This window comes from Dysidea avara, chromosome 12 (assembly GCF_963678975.1).
Source record: "Dysidea avara chromosome 12, odDysAvar1.4, whole genome shotgun sequence".
Classification (NCBI taxonomy): Eukaryota; Metazoa; Porifera; class Demospongiae; order Dictyoceratida; family Dysideidae; genus Dysidea; species Dysidea avara.
Genome location: NC_089283.1, coordinates 15,598,428 through 15,621,207, shown reverse-complemented (window position 1 = coordinate 15,621,207; position 22,780 = coordinate 15,598,428). Strand labels below are relative to the sequence as shown.

Sequence of the window (22,780 nt, the reverse complement as noted above, 5' to 3'; positions counted from 1 at the left end):
TCGCGTACTACCAGCTTCAATTACCTTCTAGTGTCTCAAGTGTAACTCTCCACGGCATAAATAATTCATCTCTTAATGAACGGTTGGTTTCTTGGAACCGTTTTGTTTATGACAAACTGTAATGCAAACGCGACGAATTCTATTGCAAAACCGACTAATTGAACTGCAAAACCGATGAATTCAATTGTAAAACCGACGAATTCAATTGCAAACGGGACAAATTCAATTGCAAAACCGACGAATTCAATTGCAAAACCGACGAATTCAATTGCAAACGGGACGAATTCAATTGCAAAACCGACGAATTCAATTGCAAACGGGACGAATTCAATCGCAAAGGCGACGAATTCAATTGCAAAAACCTGTAGTATTGTGAATTTCGGATCAGTTTACATACAGAACTCGAGGAATTATATGGTGATTTCTTTTTGTAGTGCTCAATATTGTGACGTCAAAAGGTGTCATGAATTTCTACATGATTAGTTGATATTGTACTATCTCATATGATGGTAACAAACTAATACCCAGGTCAGTTTACGTGTTGTGCGTATAGTATTAATGTTTTCCTAGTACCCAGATTTTTTGGTATATTGTATGTATTAATGACACCGTCGGTTTTGCAGGCGCCATCTGGTCATAGCAGTTCACGTACTAGCAGTCGGATGTAGTCATGGTAAGTCACGTTTGACCAGGGAAAAATGCTTGCTTGTTGTTTTACAGGACTGGTCTCTTGTGTTGTCAGAATACCAAGCAAGATGTGTTTTGTGGTGACCACAAGCCCAGCCCTAGTGATAATTGGCCAGTTGTCTGATTAGCAGCTTTGACTTAAGGTATGTGCACAAGCTCACAGCAATTGCTTTATAAGTTGTACTTTTATGCACAAGTGTAACTTAATATTACTTAAGATCAGGTATTGGTTGTAAAATGGGTTAAACAATATATCAGGTATTTGCTTAGCTTAAAAGTGGGAATTGCAACAATTGTAATCCTGAATTTCCTGTTGTATAGCTAAGAAATATATTTAACATGTACATGTTGTACATTCTGTTTGGCGGCCACTTGTTGTTTGACAGGTCTCCTCGTGTTCATGTTTACATACTTAGGCACCAAAACACATTTACGTTACCTCTGGTACACCAGATTCACTTATAGCCTTAAATATAATTTTTAATGTTTAATTCAGTACCTGCATGCTTGTTCTTTTACAGGGCTCACTTAATCTTGTGTCATCATGAAGACATCTAAGAAATGATCACTTGGTGTTAAACTGATGTTTATTAAATTTTTGTTATGTGTTGTAATAGCACTGTTACATGTTTACTCTACTGCAAGAAATTTTCATGAATTCTGCAGCCATCTTATCCACAATTAGAATTGCCTTATTAGTAGCTGTCACGGCAGTTCACACTTCAGTTTCACAATTCCACAAAGCAGCATCAGTGTAAGGCGGAGCTTGTGTTGTGGCTTTCATTATGTATGTAATGTAGGGCAACAATTTTTTGTCTGGAATGTGGTTTGTGACCGTGTACATGAGTTTTGGTCATTCCACACAACTTGCAAAATATTTCTTGTATCATAAGTGGTGCATGGCACTAAATGGAGTATTGACTAACGATTTATACACCTTCCCTAGTTTCTGTACGTTCTTTTATCATGCTTTCACACCTTATATATAATACATCCGCCGATTATAAACGCTCGCATGGGGCGTGGCACTAAATGGACTCGGAAAAGATTTCTGCTTAAAATGCCTTCCCTATATGTAGGGAACTTACGGGTCTGCACGCTTTCACAACTTGTTTGTCAGACATTAGGGCTTGTGTCCACATCGTTTCTTCAAAAGTTATTGTAGGGATTAGAGGTTTGAATGGAGAAAATACGCGTAGGACCAACCAGAATTAGATAATGTCAGGCCTAGATGGCTGGTACAAACACGGGTAAGACGACTGGTATAACGTGACGATACGTGTAATACAAGGTAGAAAAATAAAGTGAAATATCCCAGCAAAAACGATCCTGCAAGATCCTGCAGGAGTCCTGCAAGTTCCTGCAAGAAATGACCGGATTCTCTTGCAAGATCCTGAAACACTCCTGCAGGATTTTGCCAGATTCCTGCAACTTGAAATCCTGCAAGAACTGACCGGATTCTCTTGCAAAATCTTGCTTAAAGTTCTTGCAGGATCGTTTTTCCTGGGATGTCTAAATACGGCTATATTTTTTATTTTAGCAAGGTCGCAAGAAAACGACGACGACTAAAGATTTTTTATTACGTAACCTTTTTTTTTTTTTTTTTTTTTCTATTTTTTTTTTTACCCGGGCTTGATGGACTGCCCTTGCCTACCACCCCCAGCACATAAATGGCCTGTGCTGGACAAACCGGGACTTTCTTAGTCCACGGAAAACTGAGACTCTGCCCGAATCAGCTCCACAATTGGGGGAGTCTTAACATAGTGACCGATGGATGAGCGGGCTCCGCGGATGCATTGTATGGAGGACCGCAAGAGAGAAAAAGATAGACAGCACCTTAACCACCCCATGACAACAGAGTAATCATCGCCCCACTTGTTTGAAAGTTGATGAGCCAAGCGTTGATAAAAAACAGAAGCCTCATGAGCCAGACCACCAGAGGCAGACATTACCAGGGGGGTAAAAGAGGCATGCTCCTCCTCACGAATTCTCTGAGCATACGCACGTTTCTTAATGTTCTCGTGCCTCCGATAACAGGAGGCCAGTGATGAGGACGCATTAGAAGCAGCCAGAGGGTTGAACACCCGCACATCCACAAAACATCTTTCACTTCTTCCACCCCAAAAACCATTCATGGCGATGTCAAGACGGGCACCATCTTGGATATTGGCAGAAGCAGGGTAGTCCTGCTGTGAAACCGGCTGGAGCTCTGGTTCAACAGCTACCTGAGAGCATACTTCAGTCAACAGGGTAGCAGTCAGATCTCTGATCTCATTGTGTCGGATAGAAGGTAAGCCACCCTTGGGACAGGATAAAGCATGCTCCACTGAAAAGGAAGTCCCACATGCACAGTGAGCAGGAGTCCGCTGAGGAGACCACCCATAACGTAGTGCCACGGCATCGTGAAACGCGGACTTATGCAGTGCAAAGCCATGTTCCTGTAGGGGCCGGGTGGTAAGCCAGTTGGAGGCCCCTTTGGCTGAGGCTAGATCTAAAGCGCGTTGAGAGGAGGGATCTAAGTGGGTACGCAAACTGGAAGATCTATCCGAATAGTTGGAAGATTTGGAATTGCGGATTGCGGACTTGCGAGATAGCTGTTCTGTTTTAACAATAGCCGAATTGATACCCCGGTCCAGAATGAATTGTGAAAGAGGCTCAGCAATGTGACACGAGGCTGAATACTCCTCAGCTGCAATAAGAGTTGGGTTTATGATACCCAAACCACCATATCGAGGTGGAAGGGCAAATAATTTACGGATTGTGTCATTTGGTGGAGAGCAACCCATCAAAGTAGGGATAAGTACCAGCCGGATGTTGTCCTCAAGAGGTTGTAAAGCCTCTGATATGTTTGGAGTAGTGCGACAAAGGTAGAGCCAATGGCTTGACAAGCCATGAGTGAGAGCGGAATAAGCAGCATGCGGCTGAACTTGTGCGAACTTGGCAAGCCGTGTAATCTCTGCTGACCAACCAACAACCTTGTCCCTCACAAATTCCTGGACATAAGCGTTTGAACCAATGGCAGCCCCAAGGTAGGGACGGCCCGCGGAAGTAATTTGAACATCAGTATCTGAAAACAGAGTAGTAGCAATTGAATGGAACCTTTCCTTAGAAACTAACCAAGTTTTAGGAGCATTCACAAAATAGCCAAAAGCAGGTCCCTTAATACAGAGCTGGTTCCACCAGATGAGCAAGTCCTGTATACTGCCACAAGCACAAGCATCATCAGCATACCAGACCTGGTCCACTGTCCCATGAAGTTGATTGATTAAAGGCACTGTAGCAAGGGCATACATAGGCATAGCTAGTGGGTCTCCCTGTGTAGTACCCTCCTCTGATAAAATAACCTCCCCAGAAACAAGCAAAGAGGCTGGAGACCTATAAATATTGATCAGAATAGTGGAAAGTGGCGGGCACAGTTGTCTGATGTTGTGTAGAGCCACCAAACGGTTCAGCGAGTTAAAGGCATTGGAGGCGTCCACCAGCAACACAGCCTCAGTGCTTCCTTCCTCAAAAACCTTTCGGACAGCATGAACCGCAGCCTCCGCCCCAGAAAGTTGCCCCGCACAAAGTTGGCGTGAACCAGCTGCCTCCTGAATGTCATCCCGCAGGATGACCAGCACAGCCTTAGCAACAATACGTCTCATAACCTCGCACACACCAATAGGCCGCACCCCAGGATTTTTATCCAAAGCAATGAGGCGACACACCAAAAAAGGCGAGAGCAAATCTGGGGAGAGGAAAACAGTACATAAACGACGAGCAAATGAGGACATTGCAACACACAATTCACCTGAAGCAGAGTGGAATGAGGTACAGAGTCGACGCCAACCACGAGCGTCGATCCCAGAGGGTCCAGCCGCACCAGATGTTCGCAAAGCAGCAGACCTGATAACAGCAGCATTAAGAGAAGAGAATATAACAGGGTGTACGGATGGTGGGTCAGCCCAATGCTGTAGAAGACACTTAGGATACAAAGGCTGAGCTGGAGGATGTTTAGCCCGCAGAACATCGCGAACACAATGGCCGGGAGAAGCAGAATCAGCTATCTCATCCAAGTTTAGAACTCCACCACGTTGGTAACCTGAGACTAATCGTAAAGCAGCCTTGGTTTTACCCTCAAACATTAGCTTAGAAAAGTTACGTACAAGTTGTGCCTCACTTAGTTTTGGTAAATGGCTCTTGAGACGACCCTGTATAGCTCCTCCCTCAGTAACCAGTTCAAGTAGATTCCCATCCTTCCACTGTTTCAGCCGCTGCTCCAATAGGAGAGTGTGATCCTTGTCCTTAGATGTGCGGCTTGGCTTCTGGAGCAGTAATATACAAACCACAACAATTGCCTTAAGGGCGACAGATTCCAGGGAAGAACCCTCACCTACAGCACGAAACAAACGAGCCAGTTCAAGTACAAAAGCCTTACCAGCTGAACCCCGTGGAACTGCAAAACTGTTCTTCTTCCAATGTATCACTTCCAAATAAACTTTATCCAATTCTGAGATAAAACAGCTTCCATCAAGATCCCCCCACTGAAAGTTAGGCTGAACTACAGGTTGAAAATCAGGTAGGTCAACACCTGACGAATTGTTCAATAGAATGTCGTTGGAGTTGTTAGAAGTCAAGCAGGGGGCGTTAGGTTCTTCCTCCTCGTCAACCTGCGCGACGGATGAGGGACTTTCCTCCCGGAGAATTGAACTCTGCGGATCCAAGCTGGCCCTCGAGCGTAACCCAATACAAATCCATTGAGAGATGTTGCGTAATCCAGGGCTAATATTGCGAAACTGACCCTACACGTAAATAACTCACAGTAGTGGCCGCGTCTTTTAATTGGGCGTGCGCTTCGTAGTTTCTTGGCCGCGCGCCTCACTACCGTGAGTCTTGATGAACACACAGCATAGTGACCATGTCCTTAAATGATCGATCGAAGCAAAGTGACTACACCTACAAATGGTCAGAACATAGTGACCATGCCCCTTTATGATCTAATTGCAATCACCTGAGGTTTTGCTGTAGAAAACAAGACATGGCAACCACACCTTTTATCTATTGCTGAATTGCACTCGAGATGAGCAATGAGATCAAGATATACTCTAATAAAACTGTCACAGCTACATAATTATGTATTCTAATGAACAAACACACGTGCATATCATAGCTACATATGTAGCAACAAAAGCTTAACAAACTAGTGCAATTAATTTAAAAAATAAAATAGGGTTTCAATGATAAAAAGTAGTGAAACAAGATGTAAGAATGATGGTATTACAACATAGCTATGTGGGATAATCCCTACTTTGGCATTGAAAAGATGATGGTAACATACCACATGATGTATATATGCAGATGTAGGTCATATGTCTATGAGATACTATCATTCATATGCTATAGTATTGTTTCACTACTTTTTATCACTGGAACCCTATTAAAATCAATTTTTGATTGCACTAGTAGTTTATAGTTCAATTTTGTCACAAACTAAGTAATGAATGTGTTTATTGTCATATGTTATCTCAATAGTACAATTAATGGAACATAAAATATGTTTTATGTAGAAAGAGTTTTCTGTCAAAAGATGCTACTAAATACATGGTATGTAAATAAACATGATTTTTCAATTCTTTGTTGCTCGTACATATATATAACCTATTGTATGTGTACCATATATTATAGTACATTATTTAATGTTAATTCTAGTACATTATTTAATGTTAATTCTGCTTACCGTTTGATGATAACCATTGGCTCTGTGGTCCATTCTGCATCCACTTGATGTACTCTACTGTTCATTGAATCCTGTGCCACCCAATTGATGTGGGGTTTGGTAGGTGTGCCACCATGGGTGACGTTATGTCTTATGTATTGTAAGCTATCATGCAACACATCAACACCATTCCTAAAATTCATAATTCTTGTCACAACATAGCTGTAACTAGGGGGGAGAGGATTCAAGGGGTTTGGTCAAACCCTCACAGTAACAAAGCTAAGATCACAACCACAACTTTGCATGTCAATTCAGCAACAGTAACCTAAAGAATAGCCAGATGCATGCATCCTGACAGTATAAACTTTTAGCGAACATCATTGCATGCCACTAAAATTATATGACAAAATTTTTAAAAGGCTATATGTGACTGGATCTACGAAAACCGTTCTTATCGCCCAAGACAGGAAGTTTGATTTTTTCACACAAACACAAAGCTTAATGAATGCACTATCAAGTTTCACTGCCACAGTCGACCAGAGTAAAGTGGTCTGCTTTTGCTGGCAGCCTTTCTAGAGCACAGTGGCGAGCCGTACGAGTGGTCTGGGGTCTTGATGGAGTCCTGGCCAACCAGGAGATGGCTGTGTGTGGCCGTACAGCTCTGTGGTGTTGGACAATGACCTGTGCTGTAAATGTCCTTTCATTTTAGCCAGTTTTGAGCCCTGAATGGCCTATAACTTGGCCTAATTCATCCCAGCACGTCTCTTTTCAAATTTTGAACACCATCTTGCCCGCCTTCCAGGGCCCCCGCCTCCCACCCTTCTGGAGCTCGCCTCCCACCCTTCTGGAGCTCGCCTCCCACCCTTCTGGAGCTCGCCTCCCACCCTTCTGGAGCTCGCCTGATACAGACAACCTCGGTTTAAAAACTATCTAAAATGGCGGGAAACTTAGCTGTTGACTACTTCTTCAGTGGACGACCAGGAAGGTGAGAAATTGTTGTGAAACGTGTGAAAATTTGGTATGCGTAGCTACCACCATTGGCCAGCTACAACACACAGAATATTTAAAACCGATGTTTCTCGATACTTTTAAATGGGCGATAAGACCGGTTTTTCCAGAGACAGTCACATATGTAATTGTACAGAGGAGTACTGAATATAGAACTATATGTGTTACCAAACATAATGCATAGATAACTGTGATGATTATTTATGCCTTGCCATTCCTCTTATACAGCCCTGTAAGTGCAAATGTGACCAGGCCTGCAAAAATAGGGAATAAGGGCACATAAAATTAGCTTAATTTTCAAACTTTCACAGCTTATAACTTTTGTTACCAATAAGCTATACCCATGAAATTCACAGCATTTATGACCCATTTAATAGGCTTAATAATGCAAGTTAAAGAATGCAAATATTCTATTCCAATACTGAGATATTACCCATTGTGTGACAGGGTGTAGCTTGTGCCCACATGATTTTCACAGGCCTGGTCACAAATAACTTATACTAATAATTAATCCATTTACATGTCAGATTTCAGGCGATAACTTTTGATAGTCACAGCAACACACACGCACACACACACACATACACATTGAAGTCATTAGTGTGCACATTCAATCAATTTCAGTGTGAGACCAGTAAATAGAGGTGGTTTTTTTTAATGTTGCCAGCATCGAGACTCTCGTTGCTGTGATTGCCTACCAGGTCTGCCTTGAGAAATCATGATTACAGCTCTGTATTCTGCCACACAAAAACGTGTTCATTATTAAGTTTTATTTTATCAGTATGCAGCTGTGACACCATTAGTTCTTTATATGTGATCCGGTCTGCGAAAAGGGCTCTTATAGCCTTTCCAATTGTCCAAGTTTGGCAAATCATAACTCCTGATCAGCTAAATCTATCATCTTGTAATTACACCCTCAGCTAGTGCTATGTTAGGAGTGTACAGTGACCAAATTGTAGGCTTGTATCTTATTCACAAGCTAAGTTATTGGTTACCATGTTTACATAATTGAAAAGGCGATAAGAGCCCTTTTCGCAGACCAGGTCACATATAATGTGTGTTCCTGTATAATTGACTTGCTACACTTTGAGTTTCGATTGATGGCCATTCAGGCTATGTGCATAATCATGATATTTACGTCCCATTGAAGCCATACTTCAAAGGATGTGTTTTTCTTTAGCTTCGTGTTGCCTGGTTACCTGGTAGGATGCCGAAACAAACTCAATGGAAGGCATATAAAACAAGCAGTAGTATATAAGTAGAAGTCTAGTAGGATAGAAGCCAAGTATATGCAGCCATCATAGAATATCTTCTCTGCTTCATGTATCATTGTTCGACTATCCCTCTAGGGACCTGCAGGGAGGCAACAAATTAGCTAGTGGCATAGGGAGTCAGAAACATGAACCCGAAAACTATGCTGAATGCAGAAAAAAATCCCAGACCAGGTGGTGACTTGATCCACAGACAGCTTGTAGTCTAAGCAAGTGCCTGAGAAGCCGCACAAACTGGGATCCAGGATATCTATCATAAATTACAATAACCAATCCTACTCTGATATACTATGCTATAACATACAGACATCATAGTTGCCACACTAGTGCCACAACTCTTCTATTGTACTAGCCATAAAATTCTGTGTCAAACACATCAAGTCATTCACAGTTAGAGTATAAATTCATAAATAACAGCAGGTTGTTTTTTTTGCCACAAACATAAAGGTATATATACAATACACTATCAAATTTGCCACCAAATTTTGCCAGAGCTATGTCTATAGTCATTTGCTGGTTGCTTTCAGTGGCAAGTTAATTTGAGGCCTTGGTGGAGCTTTGGACAGTCTGGAGATGTCTGAGTTTGCGAGTACAAGCATGATGTAGAGGTGTACCGATATGGGTTTTTGGCATGTACCAATATCCGATATTGATGCAACCAAAACAAGCCGATAACCGATAGTCCATCCAATATTTGCATTAATGTTTTAAGGAAACAAAAGTGTACATTTACCTACCCTACAACAACATGTGCATGTATTCATTGCTATACTCTGCCTGTGGTGGTATACAGCTTGGGTTTCTATTGTGCAATCCAGACAATTAGGTACCCACAAACATTTTTATGTACATATACACCCATGAAGCCTTAAACGGATATTTCTGCATTACTCCGCATTCTAATGGCTTGTGAGAAAGCTGGTACAGCAAGTTTCCTTGGTTATCTTGTGATCCTTCTTTTATTACAAAGGTACTCTATAACTGCTTCATTTGTAAAGACTGTAATAAGCTTTCCAGCAACAAACACTAGAATCGCGTGTATTTATATGGCTTCTTGTAGCGTTTGTTGCAGAGTGAACAATAAGCCAGACTGCCAGAGCCACATAGATAACGTAGAAGACCAATGCATAATCCATTTATGTACAAACTATTGCTACTGTATAAATATCGGTAGCGATTTCGGTCCTCCTCCTGTTCTGTACCGATACCGATATTGGTAAAAAATACCATATCGGTGCCCGATATTGTAGCCGATCCGATTATCGGTACACCTCTAACATGATGTTGGCTGTACGGTATATAATTAATTTTTACTTTAATCAGTGTTGAGAACTTAATTTCCCACAACTCAATGTGATTCATCTGTATATATTCCTCTGCCATTCTGAAAACAATCCTTGCCCTCTTTATCACCCACCACCCCTGTAAACTTGTTCAACCTTTTCCTAGAGACAGTCACTCACATATTTCTTCATGGCAGTTCATTACAAACTATATACAGGATTTACAACAAAGAAATGCTTATAGGGTACAATAGATGTACTGGTGAACATTTAATCCCTTATTCAGTCATGGGTATAAGCTGAAGTAGAGATTTATCAGTCATGGAAAGAAAAAAAGGCAGGAAACAAGTGAGGTTGCCGACGCCTGCAGATATACTAGCAAACACTTAATCCTTACTTCAGTCACTTGCTACTCAAGAAGATTTTGTCTAAATATTATGGCAATACCAAGCTAATTTGAGAAAAGGTGTTGTAATTGTAAACATCTATATAATCAGTTTGCAAACTAATTGTGCAACAATGCAGTGTATACAGATACATGTCACCAATAGAACTTATACATTTATGGTGTATGTACAATAATACTGTGTGTTTTCTTTGTTTCTATAGATGCTAGTTGTTGATAATGACAGTTATTACCTGTCAATTGGCAGAGATGCTGCAAGTACAATTGAAAGCCTTAGTGTGAATGAAGAAGTAATTAAGTGGATTCAAGAAACTGAATTGCGAACTGAAAATGAAGAGTGTAAATCTATTGTTTCTTATAGTACTACAAATGAAGAAATGCTAAATTGTTTGTATGGATGCAAAAACAGCTCACACAAGAGTCAGAAACACCGAATTTTGTCAGACTCCATCCTTAATTCTAGAGATCGAACAGAATATTATTATCACAAAAGCAAGAATCTAGCAAATATAATAACAGAAGAAAGTATTGGAGAATTGTTACACACTAACACTAATCAAGGGCTTACAGCTGTCGAAACATCTAGTACTAAAACTAGTATTCAGGAGAACTCTAAGTTTATTAGTAGATCGTTTAGTAGTAACCATCTTCCTGGTCACAACATACAAGGACAATACATGGACTACCATACTGCAGTTGATTTGACTGTTGATAGTGGCCATGGCAGCATTTCATCACAACCACAAGATTTCACCTCTCCAATAACTAATGCTAATTTGCCAGAAGACAATGACAGTGTTTTTTCATATTCACTATCAGACGGAAACTATGTTGACCATGGTGTTGCCTTCTCTATGGATAGTGCCATTCAGTCAGTTAATAGTGTAGTAGATCATCCCAAGTCTCTATCAATTCCTCCTGAAGCAAGCTCTGTGTCAGATGATCAATGTGCTACACCAACTACTGGAGTATATCAGTCATACAGTATTGCAGTTGACCATGATGATATTACTGTAGATGATGCTAATGGTTTACAGTTGATTTGACTAAATGCACTGTACACATATGTAAATATGTAAGATATCCACACATCCCTGTGTTGTTGCATCATTCATATATAGTGACATACAATTGTACATATACATATACACTCATGCTATTTCTTTTTGTCGCATATAGTACTGTGTACATTCCTACACACCCAAGGGGTCTGCAACTCCGAAAAATCCTGTATGAGATTTCAAATCTGCGATTTTTCAAGATTTCAAGCAATTATGACAAGATTTCAGAATATTTGAAATCTTAGATATCCAGAATAATAGCATCAGTTATAGTAGTTCCCTTCATCACTGACTACTTTGCCTTTTTGTAGGTACAGTTGTAGTGTATGGCATTATTCATGAATTGTTTTAGCAAATTATGATGTATTTGGAACTGTGCTAGTTGGCAATATAGCACTAATAAAGTTATATATCGAGTTTAATTGTGATCTTTACAGAGGCCTAATTGTGTAAAATCATTTGATGAGCTATTTCTGATTGGTTGATTGGCAAATACTCGAAAAAAAATTTAAATATTGTGATTATGGTTCTGTTGCACTATGATTAAGGTACAGCATGCATACAGTAATGTTTCAGTTTCAACATCCCCTTTGGATTCTGCAGATGGTTTTCACAAGACTTTGAATATTCAGCACTTTGAATAATTCAAAACTTTTGAATATTCGAAACTTTAATATAATATTCATTTTAACTATCAGTTACATGTAGGATAAGCACATTCTGTAGATTTCTTACCCAGCCAGCAACTAATTGATATTATAACAGTCATCTTTGTTCACTTTAAAATAAATGTTGAGCTGGATAAGTTAATTGATTTAATAAAGACATGTATGTGTTGCCACATCAAATTATTACCTGAGGACTTGTTAGACATATACTTACATGTATCATGTTTGGGAACTTTGAACTCAATTTAATATATATTACACAATTGTGGACACCCACCTCTGCATGTATCTGATCATTCTTTACTTATCCAAAGTTTAGTATGCATGAAAGTATATGGCTGAGCCCTCATAAGGCTTCATTGTGCTTTCTTTTTTAACTTTTATATGTCGCATGATTCAATTAAAATTGGTATTCTATCATCCCCAGGAGAATGTTCTCTATAATGCACAAGTGTGCATGTGGATAAACAGACCATTTTAATCAAAGCAATATTATTAATGCTGACACATCAAATGGCATTCACGAATAGCTGTGTGAAATCTGCAACCTCGAACTCTCATCAGTCAATGTAAAAATTACTAATACTAAACTTATAATGCATTCTTTCAATCAAATGATTCAGTGCTGCAGTGGATGGAAACCAAACAACATCAAGTAGTGACATCACAAAAGCTGAGTATAATGGTACTGCATGCAGGAGGAAATGTCCCGTTACAGGGGTGGATATAGAACTGGCAAGGGGAGGGGCACTAACAGCTGCAGGCTAAGTTGTAGGTATAGCTATAGTTGGGGAGAACAGGCCTAGTTGATCTTGAGAGACTTTTTCTATTAACTGAACTCCTTGCAGCGTGATTTGAAATGCAATTGTACAGCTGATATCTCCACAGCAGAACTCATCTGCAGGGTGACCTGAAAAGTAGTTAAACTTACTCTCTACATGGTGTTTTTTTCTTCTAGCTGCATCTAGATCTCTACAGGGTGATTATTTTGTTTCTAGCTGATCTCTTTAAAGGGCGACTTGTTTCTATATAACTGATCTCTCTACAGGGTAACTTGTTTCTAGTTAATCTTTCTACAGGGTGATTTAGGTCTATATAGTTATCTTGAAGTGCAGCTGAATTCTCTACATGGTGACTGGATTGTAGCTGATCTCTCTACAGGGTGACTTTTTGTAATTAAACACTATACAGGGTGGCTCATAACAGAGTTAAATCTGCAAGACATAGTTGAACGCTTAGTACTCTATTAGCTGACTGCTCTATAAGAGTATCTCGAACTCGCAATTGCTACAGTATACGGAATTGGATTTCGTGCTCTGTTCTTTTTTATATATTATATTATATTTGTTAATGTACAAACTCAATCATGAGTATATTCGTACATATGTAGTTAGCTACTTATTTACAAATTTATATAATTGTTAAATAAATCAAGAGATGGAGCTTGGATAATATGATCATCTAGTTGGTTCCATAATTTTATTGTAAAAGGAAAGAAGGAGTTCATATCTAAACCATTGAAGGACCTTTCTAAGATTATAGTTAGTATCTTCGCGCCCTATAAATCTATGCTAAGATGATTTATACCCAATTACCGGAATATAATGTTAGCTACACCCAATTACTGGAAATTAATGTTAGTAATACGCTCGACAATATGATGTCATAACCACCAATCGCAAATATATAAGGTCAAAAAGGAATAGAAGTATACATTGGCAAGGTCGTGCAAAATCAGAGGAGGAAGATTAAGCGGACGGAAAGAAGTGAGTACGAGTGAGTACCAACCAGCGTTGAAACCGGGTCGGGCCATCCAGGTCATCCGGGTCACATTTTCTCCGGGTCATCCGGGTCTGACCCGGTTTACAATTTATCCGGGTCTGACCCGGATTGGATCACGTGAGAAACGAACTTGTTCGTTTGACGACGTGAAAACTTATAAACGCTATCGCGTAGCTCTTTCGTGAGCCACGCCCACTTATCGCATTACCAACATACGCGAGGGTAGCTATTGTCAGTAGGTGAAGACCTTTTTTTTTTTTGGTCTTCAACCTACAGCTAGGCTGAAGTTGCAATATTTACTCAACACGAATCGAACGCTCAAAATGTAGACTCGTTCGCTCGCTCGAGACTAGCCGAAACACGTCTCGGCTTTAATTAATCCGGGTCACATCCAGACCCGGATTTTTTTTTTCTGACCCGGATTGCTATCCGGGTCAGTGGGTCATCCGGGTCAGCAGTAGTGACCCGGTTTCAACGTTGGTACCAACAAATTGTCGTAGATGGTTCCTTTTCTAATCATTGTAAAGTCACATCGGGAGTACCACAAGGCTCAGTTTTGGGCCCTACCTTGTTCTTACTGTACATAAATGATATAACTGAGGGTATTAGTAGCTAAATGAAACTCTTTGCAGATGATTGCTTAATATACAAAGTTATTCACAGTTCAACAGACCATCAAACACTCCAACAAGACTTGACAATACTGTCAAAGTGGGCAGATAAATGGCAAATGGCTTTAACATCAGCAAATGTAAGATAATGCAAATTTCTAATCACCATAACAAAAGTTTATTTTCGTATGTAATGAATGGCACCTCACTGGCAGTTACAGAACAACATTTGTATCTTGGAGTAAAGTTACATCTAATCCAAAACAGCCAAGCTGTAAAAAAGTGTGCGGCCCTCAAAAAGGCTATGGTGAAAAAAGATGTGAAATCCAAGGTGGCGGCAAAGAAATGGCTGTGATGGTAGTTTAATGGTAAAAATTTTAATAACAACAATTCAGGTGAATTTTGGTGCCGCTTAGTCAATTGGGACAAAATTCACCTGAATTGTCGTTATTAAAATTTTTACCATTAACCTACCATCACAGCCATTTCTTGGCCGCCACCTTGGATTTCACATCTTTTTTCACCATAGCCTTTTTGAGGGCCGCACACTTTTTTTACAGCTTGGCTGTTTTGGATTAAATTTCACTTCTTTTTGTATTTGTATACCCCAAAGCCGGCCTATGGCCTGCTTTGGGACTTTTTTAACCTATCTTTTTTCCTTTACCACAGGAAGAAGAAAAGATGAAGCAGATGTACCTTAAATATTTCTGATTTAATCACAGTAAATGTACAAATTATATATATAATACATATATTTATTACAGAACTGTCCATGGTGGTTTCTGTGTAACTGAACACTCTTCAAGGCAACTTTTTCTAGCTGATCTCTCTACAGGGTGATTTGTTTGTAGCTGAACTATCAACAAGGTAACTTCTTCTAGCTGTTCTCTCTACAGGGTGATTTATTTGTAGCTGGATTCTGTACAGGTGATTTTTTTGCTGCTGAGCTCTTTACAGAATGGTTTCTTTGTAGCTGAACTTTCTACAAGGTAACTTCTTCTAACTGATCTCTCTACAGGGAGATTTGTTTGTAGCTGAACTCTCTACAGGTGATTTGTTTGCAGCTGAACTATCTAGATGATGGTTTCTTTGTAGCTGAACTCTCTACAAGATAATTTCATCTAGCTGAACTCTCTACATGGTGGTTTCTTTGTAGCTGAACTCTCTACAAAATAACTTCTTCTAACTGATCTTTCTACAGGGCAATTTGTTTGTGGCAGAATGTTCTACAGGGTGATTTCTTTGCAGCTGAACTCTCTACATGGTGGTTTCTTTTTACTGTAGCTGAACTCTCTACAAGGTAATTTCTTCTAGCTGATCTCTCTACAGGGTGATTTGTTTGTAGCTGAATTCTATACAGGTGATTTGTTTGCAGCTGAGCTCTTTACAGAATGGTTTCTTAGTAGCTGAACTCTCTACAAGGTAACTTCTTCTAACTGAACTCTCTACAGGGAGATTTGTTTGCAGCTGAACTCTCTTCATGATGGTTTCTTTGTAGCTGAACTCTCTACAAGGTAACTTCTTCTAGCTGAACTCCCTACATGGTGGTTTCTTTGTAGCTGAACTCTCTACAAGGTGACTTCTTCTAGCTGATCTTTCTACAGGGCGATTTGTTTGTAGCTGAATTCTGTACAGGTGATTTGTTTGCAGCTGAACTCTCTTCATGATGGTTTCTTTGTAGCTGAACTCTCTACAAGGTAACTTCTTCTAGCTGAACTCCCTACATGGTGGTTTCTTTGTAGCTGAACTCTCTACAAGGGTACTTCTTCTAGCTGATTTTTCTACAGGGTGATTTGTTTGTAGCTGATTTTTCTACAGGGTGATTTGTTTGCATCTGAACTCTCTATATGGTGGTTTCTTTGTAGCTGAACTCTCTACAAGGTGACTTCTTCTAGCAGATCTCTCTACAGGGTGATTTGTTTGTAGCTGAACTCTCTTCATGATGGTTTCTTTGTAGCTGAACTCTCTACAAGGTAACTTCTTCTAACTGAACTCTCTACAGGGAGATTTGTTTGCAGCTGAACTCTCTTCATGATGGTTTCTTTGTAGCTGAACTCTCTACAGGTGATTTGTTTGCAGCTGAACTCTCCACATGATGGTTTCTTTAAATTTGTAGCTGAACTCTCTACAAGGTAACTTCTTCTAGCTGATCTCTCTACAGGGTGATTTGTTTGTAGCTGAATTCTGTACAGGTGATTTGTTTGCAGCTGAGCTCTTTACAGAATGGTTTCTTTGTAGCTGAACTCTCTACAAGGTAGCTTCTTCTAGCTGATGTCTCCACAAGGTCACTAGTTTGTAGCTGAACTTTCTACATGGTAGTTTCTTTGTAACTGAACTATCTACTAGGTAACTTCTTCTAGCTGATCTCTCTACAGGGAGATTGGTTTGTAGCTGAACTCTCTGCAGGTGATTTGTTTGCAGCTGAACTCTCCACATGATGGTTTCTTTGTAGCTGAACTCTCTACAAGGTAACTTCTTCTAGCTGATCTTTCTACAGGGATATTGGTTTGTAGCTGAACTCTCTACAGGTGATTTGTTTGCAGCTGAACTCTCCACATGATGGTTTCTTTGTAGCTGAACTCTCTACAAGGTAACTTCTTCTAGCTGATCTCTCTACAGGGATATTGGTTTGTAGCTGAACTCTCTACAGGTGATTTGTTTGCAGCTGAACTCTCCACATGATGGTTTCTTTGTAGCTGAACTCTCTACAAGGTAACTTCTTTTAGCTGATCTCTCTACAGGGCGATTTGTTTGTAGCTGAACTCTCTACATTGTGGTTTCTTTGTAGCTGAACTCTACAAGGTGATTTCTTCTAGCTGAATTATCTCTTTCTATAGTTGCATGAATTCTCTACAAGGTAACTTCTTCTAGCTGATCTCTCTACAGGGTGAATTGTTTGTGGCTGATCTCTCTACAATTGTAGCTGATCTCTATACAGGTTACTTGTTTCTAACTGATCTCTTGAATTCTCTTCGGGTGGCTGCTCTATTAGGATGACTGCTCTATTAGGATGACTGCTCTATTAGAGTATCTCGATCTCGCACTTGCTACACCATTTTGGATTTCGTGTTATAACTCCGTGGCTTTAAGTCTGATTCTTCTACATCATTGAAGAGCCTTTCTAAGATGATAACTCCATCTGTACAGCGATTTTCAAAGCATTACCACAAGCGGTTTACCTGGTAGGCGTGGCAAGCAGTCGTTTTTTTATTAGCTAATCTCGATTGCGTAATTGTTACACACTGTTGGTTTTTTCGTTGTATCTTCCTGGTTTTTAGCTCGATTTCTTTCAAACCACAAAAGGTTTGAGGTTCAATATTTAACCTATTCACCCACCGATTTTCAGCTTCTTCCCATACGCGGTTTTCCCTGTAGGCGTGACAACATATTGGTGTTATTTTTCGTGAATAATCGCTCATAACTCTTTGCCTGTTTATCGTATTCCAGCCAAAGTTGGTACAGAGATGCGTCTTTATATCCCCCTTCTGTGTGCCAAATTTCAAGGCGATCGGATATGGCGTTCGCGTTTTATAGCAGTTTTTGTAAGTGTGCGAAAAGAGGAAGAAAAATAAGAAGAAAAAAAACGAAGAAACTAAGCCAATTTTTGAAGTCGCATATCTCGTGAACGCTTGAAGCGATTTCGCTCACATTTGGAATGTGGGGTGCTAAATGTGGAGGGAGTGTCCACAGTAAAAATCGTCTTGTTTCATCAAGGCAGCACAGAGCTACGGAGGTGTGAAAATTGCGTTTTCTTTCTTCCTGTCAATATACTCACGGGTGTTACGCGCCGGCTTCTTGGGCCGCACGACACACTACCGTGTGTCTTGATCACAGACTTTCATGGAAACCACATATAGAGTACATCTGCAATAAGGCAAACAGAGCTGTTGGTTTTTTATGATGAAATCTTCAGCATTGTTCAAGCCATCTATGTGAGCTAGCATATAAACAATTTGTCTTTCCTATTTTAGAGTATTGTTCCCCAATATGGGATCCATATCACCAAACCAACATAAATCAAGTAGAGATGGTCCATCATAGAGCTGCTCATTTTGTCACAGGTCAACCATGGAGACGAAATAATAGAGACAGCATCACTAACTTCCTTGAAAACTGAAAACTTGCAATGGCCCACACTACAAGAACGTCGCAAATCAGCTAGACTAGTTTTACTGTATAAAGTACTACACTATGATGATTTAATAATTATACCGAACTGTTATCTCCCATTTAAATCTACTGTATTACGGACCCGACACTCACACAACTTTAAACTAGTACCTTACCAACCAACAATTGATGTATATAAATATTCCTTCCTCCCAAGAATTGTACCAGAATGGAATAGATTAGATGATGAGATTATTGAGACTGACTGTGTTGAAGAATTTAAGCAAAAATTAGCCCCTTCTATGTATATAGTTAAGTAACTTATTGAAGTTGCATATATTTTTATAGTTTATTATTGTAATTGTACATATGTATATAATTAAGTAACTTGTCGTAATTGTACATACTTATATAGTTAAGTAACTAATTGAAATTGTACACATGTAATTGCACATCAGCATTATACCCCTGGAGGGTCCTGCTGATTAACAATAAATAAATTAATAGTAAGTCAAATTTGCATGCCGAATACGTATATATAGATATGTACCACTCTGCGTGGGCAGTTCAAAGGCACCGACAGTGCCATAATTTGTATATTGCACTGCTGCAGACCGCAGCGAGTACATTATAACTTATAACGCACTGGTTGCGGTTTTTTAGACCACAACGAGTGCATTATAAGTTATAATGCACTGACCGCAGTGCAATATACAGATATTGCACTGGCTGCGGTTTTGTGCAGCATAGCTCAAGTGCCGGTGACGAACACCTCACCTAATAGGTGGAAAGACACTTCACAGATCACTCGAATTCTTTTATAGCCTGACATGTAAAGGTCGATTGTGGGCCATAACGTCACCAATACGTATAATGTTTACAAGCAGCCAATGGCGATCGAAAAATCCAACATGGGTGGCCACAACTCTAGTCTACATATATATATAAACGTACTTATACACCTTACTAGTCTGGTGCCATCTCAGCCCAGATTAAACTGTAGCCCACTTCGACAATGACTCAATAAAACAAATATATTCTAAATAATACTAACCTTTATGTTCAATTGTGGTAACCAGTTTTGTCATGCCACCAGATTCGAGTTTAGCCAGTGTGAATAGTAAGAATTAGACTAGAATCGTTTAGTAGTTAGGTTTTGTTTACTTAAAACGTCTATTTAGCAACTTTTTTTTGCTCGAGAGAATCACTATGGCGATTAGTCTGGTGCTTAGTCTATATGGCGATTGAGTGATCACGCTGGCATGCTGAGCACTACATGATGAGAGTCGAACAGCGAATGCAGGTTAGTGATATAACCCATAGCGTACTAGCTTTCAATATCTCAGGTGGCTGCAGTACTGCAGGGGGAACGTCATCGCAACGTCCGGCTTGGTTACCCACAATCGATGTTAGAAACCTGGCCTTTATAAGTGTTACAGCTGTCTTGTGAGACTCTCCCCACCTATTAAGTGAGTGGTACATAACAGTTATACAACGTGCACTCGTGCTCTGCCTGTATAAACGCACTTGCCTTCGGGCCTAACGGCCCTCAGGCTCGTGCGTTTATATCAGGCAGAGCACTCGTGGCCGTTGTATAACTATATAATATAGTCTATACAAGTGTTTTATGTTCGTAGTGGAAATGAACTGCTCACCCGCATGCAAATATGCCTGAGAATATGCCTGAGAAGAGAACGTGAAACTGAGCATTTATTTGGAGTGGCCTAAGTGTCAAAGTCTTTAAATATTTTTTGGCAGGAAAATTCATGAATAGTTGGCTTTCCATCTATCATCTCTTCTCTTGATTCTATAGTGATATAGCTCCACCACCACTGTCTACTGTTTCTATGGACTTGCACAAAAGTATAATGGATTCTCAGTGAAATCACTAGCTATTATACTATTACTATAAATATTAATGTTTACATTAAGACCTATTTCCTTGGATGACCCAGGTCATGAAGGTCATGTTCCATTCAAGTATTAGTTCTGTGGGTTTCATCCAGTTTGTAGAGTATTTGGATTTGACTCATACCTGGATGATGAATTGATTGTATGCACTTGAGATATGAAAGTGGGTCAAAGTTAAGGACAAAATGCAATGAGCTTATAAAATGTTCCCAGGGGTGCATAGTTTTGCTGTTTTGATTATTATTATGATTATGATTAAATACGGGTAAAGGCACAGCCTGCATACCTGATCAATGCAGTAATTATACAAAAATAACTCTTGAATCAATTAAATGACTTATACAAAAATAAATCTTGAATCAATTAAATGACTATCTAATAATGATTTAAAAGTGTTAATCGAAGAACTATTTACAAAATAATTAGGCAAACTATTCCAATTGTTGGTGATTCTATTGATAAAGTTATTAGATCTACACAATAGTCTTGAGCGTTCCTTAAACAATTTGAATTGATGCCCCCTGGTAATAGATCTTGAGTACGTATATATATCAGTAAAATCGGTGGTGAAATAATTGTTAAGAATTTTGAAAAGAAATATTAGATCACCTCTCAATCGTCTATAATGAAGAGATGGCAAATCTAGTTGTGTCAACCTCTCTGAGTAAGATTTGTCTTGAAGTTGTGGGATGAGACGAGTAGCCCTTCGTTGAATCTTCTCTACCTTTCTGTTGTCTAGAATGTAATGAGGCCCCCCAAATAGGATTATTGTTTAGATAGAATAATTATAATGGCCTTGTGAATGATAAGTATATAATATAAATCAGTCTGAAGATTTAAAAAAAACTGTAGAATAAGATTAATCAAGCTGTAAGTAATAAGAAGTTTGGTATATTACTATATAACACTGTTCTATACCATATGCGTATTGTGTACCGTACGCGTATGGTATGTACCATACACGTATGGTACATACCATACGCGTACGGTACGATTTTCCGTACCATACGCGTACGGTATAGACATACGCGTATGGTACGTACCATATGCGTATTATGCACCAGTTGCTTGCAGACCTTTGGCATACTTGCCATAAAGTAATAATATTATGCCTTTTCTCATTGTCTTCTAGCTTTGCCATCACCTAGCTACAATGGGCTGTCTTTACAAGCATTCAGTTCTAGCTGAGCAAACTTAGAATTCAACACAATAATCTGCTTATACTACTGAGCTGTAACTATAAATTTATTCATCAGCGCATACATGCATTTTATCCTTGCCATGCCCATGCAATACCCACTATAGTCCTATACTAATGTACCTAAATCTTATGTCACTTTGTCTGCAGAACTTTACATAGATGGTACTGCATGTGCATGTATGCTACTTTATATAGTAGCTATCAGAAGCATGCAGATGGTATTATAATATACTCAATTATAAGTGTGGATAACTGACAATTTACAACAGAATTGGGTAAATAAGCAAGGAGAGCAATTACAACATGCATGGTAGCTAGTAAGTTCTAACTGAATTATACATAATTATACTGCTTGTGCAAAGCTAATAACTGACTGGAAAAATGAACTTCGTAAGTGTCATCAGTTGTGCAACATGGCTCCTCACTGTATTTGCATTTTTATATACTATGTACACTCTTCTTCTTTTGAGGATCCAATTTCTTGTTTACGTACTTTTCTTGTTTATACATACTGTAAATTGTATATTCATCACACTGGACCTACAGCACAAATTAATGTGGATGTTGTTAACTTTAAAGAGTACATTCAGATAAGAGTAGCTAAACACATTGTCTTCCCATCCACAAGCATGACAGTAAGTATAGCGAGTAGCTATACAATGCACTTAATAATAAAACAATGCTACTTAATATACATTCATTACTGAACTATACATTAGAACTCATAAACTCACCATAAAATCTCTGCCATATTATGTTTTCCTACTTCATCTCAGCAGGCTGCCTCATTCAATAGCAAAGATTCAGTGAACTACAGTTTTAAAAAAATTATTGCACAACTAATTACTATATGCATCAGTCTTAGAGTATAGCATGTCTAATATTGCTATAAGCTACAGCCATGCAGATTTACATTAATTAGCAAAGTAAAAACATTACTTTCTCTACAGTTATATCTCTTTGCTACCTCCCTCAATGTTATTGTATCAGCATTCTCCAGGTCTTCCTCTGTTTGAGCAATCATTATACATTGTACTTCTCGAGCTCATCTGATTAAAATTGTCTGCTCAACTGTGACACACCTTT

General features: G+C 39.3%; 1 protein-coding gene and 3 long non-coding RNA genes across 6 annotated transcripts in view; 2 read left to right on the top strand and 2 right to left on the bottom strand.

Annotated features, from left to right (window-relative positions):
- Positions 1-1,325, top strand: part of LOC136241686 (peroxidasin-like) — a 42,075-nt gene extending 40,750 nt beyond the window's left edge. For both annotated transcript variants that reach the window (XM_066032947.1, XM_066032946.1), the window contains exons 13-15: positions 435-528; positions 624-830; positions 1,209-1,325. The gene's annotated coding sequence lies outside the window, so the exon portion shown is untranslated. The remainder of the gene's footprint in view (positions 1-434; positions 529-623; positions 831-1,208) is intronic.
- The window catches only part of LOC136241698 (uncharacterized), a 101,683-nt gene that overhangs the window by 51,854 nt on the left and 27,049 nt on the right, over positions 1-22,780 (bottom strand). The gene's annotated exons all lie outside the window — the stretch shown is intronic.
- Positions 6,172-11,546, top strand: LOC136240563 (uncharacterized). Its single transcript, XR_010693887.1, has 2 exons — positions 6,172-6,270; positions 10,554-11,546. It is a non-coding gene; the product is annotated as an uncharacterized lncRNA (long non-coding RNA).
- On the bottom strand, positions 21,927-22,475 carry LOC136239788 (uncharacterized). Its single transcript, XR_010693601.1, has 2 exons — positions 22,429-22,475; positions 21,927-22,234 (listed from the first exon to the last, which is right to left on the bottom strand). It is a non-coding gene; the product is annotated as an uncharacterized lncRNA (long non-coding RNA).